This window comes from Mastigoproctus giganteus, chromosome 4 (genome assembly GCF_048544385.1).
Source record: "Mastigoproctus giganteus isolate SK-2022 chromosome 4, ASM4854438v1, whole genome shotgun sequence".
NCBI classification, from domain to species: domain Eukaryota; kingdom Metazoa; phylum Arthropoda; class Arachnida; order Uropygi; family Thelyphonidae; genus Mastigoproctus; species Mastigoproctus giganteus.
The window spans coordinates 176,879,665-176,888,055 of NC_143578.1; positions in this window are offsets into that span (position 1 = coordinate 176,879,665).

Here is an 8,391-nt window from a genome sequence, read left to right on the forward strand (position 1 = left end):
TGCTTTTAATTTAGGAAGCTCATTTACAGGATCAAAGCCTTTAAAATCACGAATAAAATCTGGTAAAAGAGGCCGCCAAACACCATATAAGCATTCTTTTGTCACTTCGTTCTAAGCCTCCACAATTATGTAAATTGCATTCTTAATGTTGAATCGCTTCCAGAAGTCTTTAACCGTTGGTGCATTTTTGCCCTCTGTTTTTGCTATCAGCATCTTAAATGTCCGTCTTGTGTAATAGTGCTTAAAAACAGCAATTACTCCTTGGTCAAGTGGCTGGATAAGAGATGTTGTGTTAGGTGGTAAAAACAAGATTTGGATGTTTGGTGACAGTTCAGCAAGGGTTGGAGGGTGACTTGGTGCATTGTCCAAAATAATTAAAATCTTAAAATCCAAATTTTTCTTTTTGCAGTAGTTTCAAAACACATCCTCAAACACATGTAGTAGAAGTTCAGGGAAGATCTGCCCTGTCATCCACCCTCTTCTGCTGTTCCTAAAGTAAACACCCAGGGCAGTCCTTGTGATCCCTTTTAATGCTTGTGGATTGGCTGCATGATAAACTATAACATGCTTCAGTTTCAAGTCGCCACTTGCATTTGCTCCTAACATAATGGTAAACCTATCCTTAGCAGCCTTGAAGCCTGGAGCTCGTGCTTCCTCTCTTGAGATATATGTTCGTGATGGCATTTTTTTCCAATATACAGTCCGGTTTCATCAGAGTTGAAAATTTGGTCCAGTGTATAGCCCTCTTCCTCAATTAGTTTTTTCAGTATCGGCAGAAATGCCTTTGCTGCTGCTTCATCTGCACTCGCAGCTTCACCTGATAATTTCACATTATGGAAAGCGTGACGTTTCCTGAAATTGTTGAACCAGCCACTACTGGCAGTAAAGGGAGGCACTTCTTGAGGGTTTTCAGCTTTATTTCTGAGGTCTTCAAATATTGCCAATGCCTTTGCTTTTATCGTAAGCAAACTTGTTCCTGATCTCTTCTTTATTTGATCTTCTATCCAAACAGATAAAAGACGTTCCATCTCTTCCAGTTCTTTGTGTCTTGATCTAACTGATTTTGTTACACTTTGTGTTGTTGCTGCTATGAAAGTTGCTTTTATTTTTTCTGCATTCTTTCTAATTGTTCTCAGCATTCCCTCATTTAGGCCTGTAGCACGCACAATATCGCATGTTCTTTCATTCTGGTCAAAGCGTTTCACAATTTCATATTTTTCTTCTATTGATTTTGCATTTCTTTTTCTCTCTGAAGTATTTTCACCAGAACGCTTCCTTTTCACACTTTTTTCAAGTATTTTACTCATTTTTTTGAGAATAGAGCACAATTATAAACTGAACAAAAATGAGGAGGCAAGCTTGATATACATAAACGCACAGCGAACAAGTAGCAACTGAATAAACGATGCAACGCCCGTGTACAAACTGAATAAACAATGCAGTAAAGGCGAAAACACACTATTCTCACATATTACATGCTTATGTTTTACTAAAGCACATTTCTGGAGGTCATTACCATAAAACAATAAAGCACATTTCTGGAGGTCATTACCATAAAACAATAAAAACAATTTGCAGTTTCCGGTTTATTGGTGGTTCCTGCTAGTGGAGTCTGTTATAAACGGGTGGTAAAAGTCGATCTAATTACATTTGCGATAATACCGATACAGTAGCTGAAATTCTGTTGATTTTTAGGTTATTATGTTAATTGTTTCCCCTTCCACGAAATCATAAAAACAAAATTTCAGAATCTTCTCTTTATTCCTACTGTGTTGTGTTCAGTTGTGGTGATTCCGCCGCATTCGACTACCATTTCTTGTAAACACAAAGGCGAATCGTGCATAAGCGAATTACATTCGTGTTATATGCGACATTGTTCCCCCATTTATAAATCATGTATGATCGAATTCGTGTAATGCAAACACGTGTTATACGAGGACAGACTGTATTTGCTTTTTTACTCTGGGAATTGTTTTGTCTTCTATTGCATTAATTGTCTTTGGTTTCTGGGTCGTACTGAAAGAGTCAACTTTCATTGCAAGTAATTACAGTACTCAGAAAGTCTTTATCATCTTCCTTTTTTTTTTTCAAAACACCTTCACAAAATTGGAGAGTACTCATTCTCCAATCTCCATTCTAAATTTTTGGCACCATCTTGGCACACTTTTCTCATGCCTAAATTTTCAGTTAAAATATGTTTAACTGTTTCTTTGTCCATACTGAGTTCTGATGAAACCATTCTAATGCTTAAATGATGATCACTTGTAATCAATGTCCTCACCTGGTACATATTTTCATCAGTTTTCATGGATACTGGATGGCCTGGTTGTTCATCTTCCACATTCTCTATTCCTTCTAAAAATCTTTTATGCCATTTAAACATATGAGCTTGACATAGAAGCTCAACTTTCAGTTGGCGTTCTCTTTAGTTTGATTAAAAATTTGAGGCTGGTTCATCGTTCATTTCTTTTGTGTGTAATTTTTCCAGCAAACTGCAAAAACACAAGGTAAGGAAATCCCATCTCACTGTAAAGCAAATGAATTTGTTGGAATGACTTGGCAGACAACTAGGAAAGGTTGAATGTCAACCAATGTTTCTTTCACAGGTGGCACTTGGTGTATAGTGGCTGCACATGCAGTCTTTTTATTTAATATCCACACCCTGTATTATTTTTTTCTGTATCCTTCAACTTTGCACATCATGGCCTAAGTTGCTCATGCACCATAAAAATTCAAATCAAATCTTTATATCCATATTTATAATCATATTACCTCTAAGGAGTCTAGACATGAATATACATTCACCATGTAAAAACAATTTTAATAAAGGGTAAAAAATGAAAATGTAGACAATTTTATATGTATGTATGACTACAAATGCTTAATGATATTCAATACGAAATTTTTAGAAATCTTCAAGTACCGTGTTAATAGACTAGAAAAGAATAGCGAAAGCTTAAAAAGCGGTACTCACCTTGAAATTAATCTGCGATGGTTAACTTAGGTAGCGTGGTTAATGACCACGTCTACCTAAGTACCTATGTGGTCATTAACCACGCTACCTAAGTAAACCACCGCAGATTAATATCAAGGTGAGTACCGCTTTTTAAGCTTTCGCTATTCTTTTCTAGTTAATGATATTCTTATTTCAGTTTTGTACTGAAACATTTCATTTTATTGTCAGTTCAATTTCTAATTCTGTAGTAGCACTGGCTTTATATATAAATGTGCTATATAATCATAATAATATAAGAGATAATTCAGAAATAAGAAGGGTTGCTTTTTCAGCCTACTTTTTCATGTCTGGCAACACAATACTGAGAGAAAGAAAGAGAGTGGGGGGGGGGGCATAAAAATAAAATTTGAAATCTAGAAAACTAATCATACCTTTTAGGAAAATGCACACAATTTATAAAGATTAGAAATAGTAGAGGCATTTGATGCAAGAAAGCAAGCTTATGCTGCCAAAAAAAAAAAAAAAAAACCCTTCCCATTTCACCCATCCATTCACTCCGAAAATCTGTCCAGTTCTTCCTTGAATTTATTTAAGCTATCAACTTCCACAACAACAGATGGAAGTTTGTTCCAGCAATCAACTACCCACTGGCTAAAAGCAAATTTCCAGACATCTATTCTACAAGTCTTTCCTCAATTTGAGTTTATGCTCCCTCACGTTCGTAATCTGACCAAGAGGAAGAATCCCTTCAGCATTGATCCTGCTCAAACCATTCAAGGCCTTAATTATACACCTCAATCAGATCATCTGTAATTTTTTTTTTTTTTTTTTTTTTGGCTGATGCGGCATAAGCCCATACACTTGCTTTCTTGCATCACATGCCATAGTACCTTAAAGGTGCTTAATCTTCAGATGCTGCAATTTGCAAAACTCATAAGTAGTGTTAGATGTAATTCAATTTACACAATAAAACTATGCATTACTTGAGTGGGGGACTAATAAAATAAGTTACTCCATGTGTTAATACATTAATTTTTGGTATTATTTACATTCAAAAACTGCAACCATACTCAAGCTGTGAACTGCAAAATTACTGAAAATCCGACCAGATGCAAGACTAATTGGGGAGGGGGGGACACTACCAATGAAAGGTTAAAAGTGCTTCCTTACAAAATACGCATCCAACAATCCTTTACCAATGTTGATGAAGGAAAGTGATTTGCCTTTACAATTCATTTCATCGATATTTGGAAAATAATGGAACAGTTATTCAATACATATAGTGAACCATATTTAATACATATGGTTTGCCAAAGAAATGCACTTTAACTGGTGAACCGTATGTGGTGTAGCCTTAGTGGGCTACATCAATAAAGAGAATAATATAGTGAGTAGCCTGGATTTTTTGTGACAAGGACTCAGAGCAGTTGAAAGCATTCCTCAGGTGTGCTAAATCCACACTGACTCAAATGTTTTTTTATAGTTGTCAAAAACTAAATGATTGTAGATTTCTACTCCAAAGGGCTCAATTTCAGCTCATCTCACAAGGTGCCTAATTGGACTGAGATGTGGTGATGGGGAAGCCATGTCTACAGGCTGAATTCACTCTTCTGTTTCTGTAGGAAGAACTGACGAGCAGAAGGATACAATGCAACCATGAAGGAATACACCTGGCCAAAAACAATTTATAGATAATCTGTGGCATCCAGATGTTACTCTGCTGGTACCAAGAATCCCAACATTCACCACAAAACACACCCCACACAATTACACCAGTACTGTTGATATCTGGAGGAATGGAGCCATGGACATGCAATTTTCTATTCTGATACTTTTGTAACCACGAAACAGCAGGAACTAGAGTTCATCAGACTAGGCAATGCTTTTCCACTTCTCTACTATCCAGTGTTGTTCTTGAGCTCACCGTAACCATACCTTGTATTTTGCTGACAGGAGTGGAATCCAGTTCAAACATCAGTTACGATACCTCAAGCATGAAAAGGTACAACAAATTTGGCCGACTGATTGTAGCCTTTCTGTTACCCAGCATAAGTGCTGTTAGCTTGTCACACTAACATGCTGTTTTCAACCAGGGCATGACAGCTGGTTTGATATTACTGGTATTAGACCAACCTTGATACACCAGAGACATAATCATATGTAAAAACCCATTAGGGTTGCAGGTTGCAAGATATTAATACTAGCACATCTGGGCTGACTACCATGCCACATTCAAAGTCACTCAGAGCTTTCATCTTGCCTACTCTCATGCTGAACTGAACACACACACAACATCCTCACATATTTGTCCACTTGCTTTATAATGCATGATATTAACACATGATGGTTATTGAAGGAGTACTCCATTTAATGAAAACGAGTAGGTGTACCTAATAAGGAGAAATGAAAATTCCCTTATTCAGTCTACCCCACTGCATCCCAAAAACTACATGGTGTGGTGCAAAATTTCTTCAGCTGGAATTCTCACACTAGTCTTCCTGAATGATATAGCTGATGTGGAATGCCACCTAAAACTTCAGGCACCTCCATAGCCAGGTGGGAAGGAGCAGCAGTGTATAGCATACGCTTCTTGATTAGACCGGGGTTCGAGCCCGTCACCACCAAATACAGAGGATGCGGAAAGGTCAGGGAATGACCACCACATATCCCGGAGCAATATGGCCTTAGTTGCTAATGCTCCTAAAAACCAAATAAACAAACAACCTAAAACTTCAAGATCACATTGACCCAACTTTAAGACATTGGAACACACACCCCCCAAATGTTCCTATGACTATTATTTTAAAATGACATAGCAAGGGTTCTCAACTTTTTTTGGCCAGGATACAGATTAAGTTTGAGAGTCAATTTCCCATGGTTCAGTTTTGAATTAATAATGTATTTCCTTTAATTACTTTACTGTGGTCTATGAATTAAATGTACTATGAATTATTAAATGATTAATAATTAGTTTATTATTTGAGAGTTTTACAAAACAATAGCTTTGATAATAGAAAATTTAGATATTCACTCAAATTTGCTGTCCACTATTCATTCAAGGTTAAGTTGGTGCTGTTGTAACAACGTGCCTCAATTACCTCAAGTGCAAAAAAAAAAAAAAAAAAAAAAAAAAAAACCACTTGTGTATGGAGAAATTTCAATTTATTAAAGAGAATCATGGTGACTCATTGATTGATTGGTTTTTAGGAGCATTAGCAACTAAGGCCATATTGCTCCGGGATATGCGGTGGTCATTCCTTGACCTTTCCGCATCCCCCGTATTTGGTGGTGACGGGCTCGAACCCCGGTCTAATCAAGAAGCGTGTGCTGCGCACTGCTGCTCCTTCCCACCTGGCTACGGAGGCGCCGTGGTGACTCATAGATTAAGAACACCTGTCACATAGGAACATTATCTGTAATCAATACCCTGAATGATGGATGATATTCTTGGCCACTGTACTATACTATAATACACCACACTTTACTGTACTTACTGGATCTAGATTCATGTGAAGCTGCCTGAAAGACATCTACAGGAACATTCCACACTGTAAAAAGAACTGAAAGGTGAAATCACAGCTACTGTCAAGGGCATCTCTGAAGAAATACTGGCTGCAGTTATGGTAAACTTCAATCAGTATCTGTGAATGTGGATGCTGAGGGATCAAACACTGATTATTATGTTTTTGCTTGAATTAATGAAAACCAACTCACCAATGCCAGTGCAATACATCAAAAAAACAGGTATTCAAAACTATTGCATCTTTTCTTGACGACCATATATGAAAACTAATACAAATTAAACAGTTTAATGTCAATTTACATTAATATATGTTACTAATTTTTTTAATTATTAAATCATTGACTGTTCTGTTCAGGTGTAACTTTTCTACAGAAGGCCCATAACCTGAATGCAAAGCATACAAAAATTTAAAAACTGAATAAAATTTTTATATCCCCCCCCACCTTTCCCAGCACTCTAATACAAATTTTTAAAACCACATCACGGACTGAACGTTAAACTGTTTTATCGTCAAAATATTTAAATTAATATGAAACAAATTTGATATACAGCATTACTCATATCTCAAGTACTTTCTTAAAATTATGAAATTAAATAAACTAAATTACAATCAGAAATATTAAAAAGAATTATTATGTAATATGATTAATTATCTATTCACTTAAACATAACCCAAGTTTCATTTTTATGTGTCTGCAATATATACATGGTTTCCCTACTCTACTTTGATGTTTATTTCATCATCTTTTTTGACACCTGTCTTAATACAAATATTGTACCACAAAATGTGTTCCCAATCAACTATCGGAGATATAACTCTAATTCATAACACTGTATACAGAAAAATCTGGCCCAGTTAACATGCAGTTTTCAGCAACCTTACACGCTGTATTATACTATAATGGAAGTCTGCAATTTGTCGAGCAATAATAACTAGTATCAGTTACTGGTAGGTGAAATCCAAATTAATGAAATCAAGTGTTTTGGTATTCTCTCATGCAAGTTTCTTCAGTTGTCAATGTGAAATGAAGGCACATATAATTAACAAAATAAATAAAAAAACACAGATCATGATTGACTGATGACTGAATTTGCATAACTGGTTACCAAAAATCTCCTAAATACAAGAGCTCCACATCTCACTCATTTGGGTCTCATCTAATGATACTCGATACTAGTTATTTTTCTTATAAAAATCATTATTCATAATCCTAACCATATTTCTCAGTTACAGACAGCTTAAGTAATTAAGAAAATTTATTTAATAAATTCATTATTGATAGTCTAATATCACAGAAGTCATTTCTGCATTATTGTTAAGTTCCTTTGTGTTACTATAATGGTTGGGGTTTGGCAGTACACTTCTTCATGAATGAATACCTGATGAACAGCAGGCACAATGGATAACTCCAGCATATCTTTAGATGTGTGGCATTAGTAATAGCTCCCCACCAAAAGCAAACATACTTTATGTTCCAAAATATTCCTAGACGCTCATACAGTACCAATTCTAGCACATCAAACATCCTCTCCACAGCAACATTTGAATTTTCATGGGATAGTGCAAGCTATTATGCTGATTCACAGAACTACTAAACATGAACAATTTAATCAGAGGAGCAGTCAATCACGTCTACAAATTCTGCCTCCATAACACACAATGAACTCTGAGTGATTCTGACCACCTTCATTTACATAACAGTTGTGCAAGTATACTTTTCAGTAAAAAGTTTTCAGACTTGTCTTATTTTTTTTTAATCTCAAGAGCATAATGTTTCTGGTAATCATAATATGAATGCTTATATTACAATTCACTGATTATTAATGTGCAAGGACTTCCAAACTTGATCAGTGATCAAGTATGTGCACCATTGGGTTCAAACTTATCGCAACTTCTAAAAACTCATATTGG